The sequence below is a fragment of the Mustela nivalis genome (assembly GCF_964662115.1).
Source record: "Mustela nivalis genome assembly, contig: HAP1_SCAFFOLD_1321, whole genome shotgun sequence".
Lineage (NCBI taxonomy): Eukaryota > Metazoa > Chordata > Mammalia > Carnivora > Mustelidae > Mustela > Mustela nivalis.
This window is the reverse complement of record NW_028135343.1, coordinates 78,424-80,819: the sequence shown is the minus strand read 5'-3', so window position 1 is coordinate 80,819 and position 2,396 is coordinate 78,424.

Below are 2,396 nucleotides of genomic sequence, written 5' to 3'. Positions count from 1 at the left end.
CTTAATTTTTACAATATTTGATACATAATAGTATCTTTAAGTCCATCTATGATTTCACAGAATTTGTTTGAACTTCATAAAAATGTACCATACTTTTTGCACTGTCCTTGTTTTACTTCTCTATTAGCTTTCCAAGTTTTATTCACTTTAGAGTGTGTAGCTATCATTTATTTTTACTCCTCCATAATGCTATGTTTACAAATTTGTATTTATCTGTACTTTTAAAAATATCTTAATTATATACCATTTCTCATCTCACGTAACACTCATGTTACTTCTACACTTATCAGATATTATGTAACTGAAAACCACAACTCAGCAACAATAGAACACCATTTTTCAAAATTAAATGGCTTACCAGAATTCTTTAATTCTATCCTTTATTTGTATTAGATGACCCTTTATTCTGGTATTTGGCATTGTTCATATGGAGGAAAGCTTATAAGTTGATATTCCATAAATAGAAGGATTTTTATGATCGATTAATTATTTTCATTTAGAATGCATAGAATATGGTTGATTTAATATTTCTTTCTTACTCTCTGCCTGGAACATAGTGCTATCTATGCAATAGCCACTAAAATATTAAGTTAATTACCTAGACTTTAAACTGCATATTAATAGAAATAGCATACAAAACTCTTCTCAGATTGGGACACCTGGGTGGCTCAGTCAGTTAAACGCCTGAGCCTTTAGCTCGGGTCATGATCTTAGGGTCCTGGGACTCAGTTCTGCAACAGATTTCCTGCTTAGCTGGGAGTTTGCTTCTCCCTCATCCTGCTGCTCCCCCTGCTTGTGCTCTCTCTCACTCTCTCTCTTACAAATAAATAAAATTAAAAAAATAAATTCTTCTCAGATAGCTAATATAGAATATCGTCTTTGTATTCATCAAAGGGAAAGTGCCATATAATAATGAAATCCAGACTACTTCAAATTCATTTTTTAACCAGTAAGAAAGTACTGGAAACAAGCCAAAAATGTCTTCAATGAATTAAAGAAATAGATTGATTTTCAATATCTTAATGTTTCTAATGTTAAATTGCAAGATTTTTATACTAGATATCAGTGTAAATATTCATTATACAAGGATATTCTAAAAATAAACCTGAGAAAACTACTTGACATATATGATGACAAAAACCAATGTCAGTTTGGGTAAAACTTACAACACCTACCACCTGAAACTCTTGTTCTATATGGTGCCATCTTGTGATGCTGGGCAGCGGCAGTGAGCCACAGCTTCCAGTCAGCTAGAAGATTACAGGGGTGAACACCTGATATTCTTACAAGCATTCTATATATAGAATATATATATAGAATATATATATTCTTCTTTTTTTAGTGTAATATTTAATAAATTGCATGTGATATTTGATACTTTGTTATAAAATAGGCTTTGCTTAAGATGATTTTGCCCAAATGCAGGCAAATGTAAGTGTTCTGAGTATGTTTAAATAAGCTTAAGGTAAGCTATGATATTTGATAGTTTTGGGGTATTAAATGCATTTTCAATTTTTTATGTGTTTCTCTGTACATAGCCCCCTTGTAAGCTGAGGAACATCTCTATATGTATATATAGCCTTGGTATGGCTTACATATTATTGGCATGAAACATCTAGAACAGTACGTGTGCCATAGAATTGTCTACAACATCAAACAAGTTTCTTGAAAACTTGTGCCAAAGGGGTTATGTCTTTAAGGATTCTTATTTCAGAAGGGTTCTCTCAAACGTAAGATTTTTCAGAAGTTAAGTGAAAATCTGACCAAACTAAACATTTTTCCATTTTCCCTAGTGAGCAAAGATAGCTAAAATCTATCTGCCATTTTCAACACTGTACTCAACGATTGTAATTCTAATTTAAGAACAGATTATTTATATCAAAACCACATGTTGGCCTAATCTTATACAATATTCATAAGTCACACTCAGACCCTTGGACACTTTTATTTGTTGAGTCTATATGGTACTACGGACATTCATCTTTTTTGACCTCATAGCTTCATGTATGTCTATACTTTTGAAAATACATGCATCATAGTTCCATTGTAAAATGTCTGGGTTATAAAATGTGCTATGCTATCAAAATGGTAATAAGAACATACAAATGACCTGATGTAATGAACTGGACCAGATTGCCAGATATCACATTGCATACCAGAAAGATTCAGTGGTAAGTTTTAAAATGGCCAGCTATACACTGACTGAATTATAACTCAATTAGCTTCTTTCTTTGTGTACAGTATTATACATTAGTCAGTATTATAGTAGATAAGTACTTTGGACAGATGTAAATATGCTGTAATAAAAAATGTTTTTCTTCTTTCTTTTAGTCCTTTTTACTTGTAAGACTAGCCACAAATACCACGCCTCCCCCAAAATAATTTGCAATCCAAAT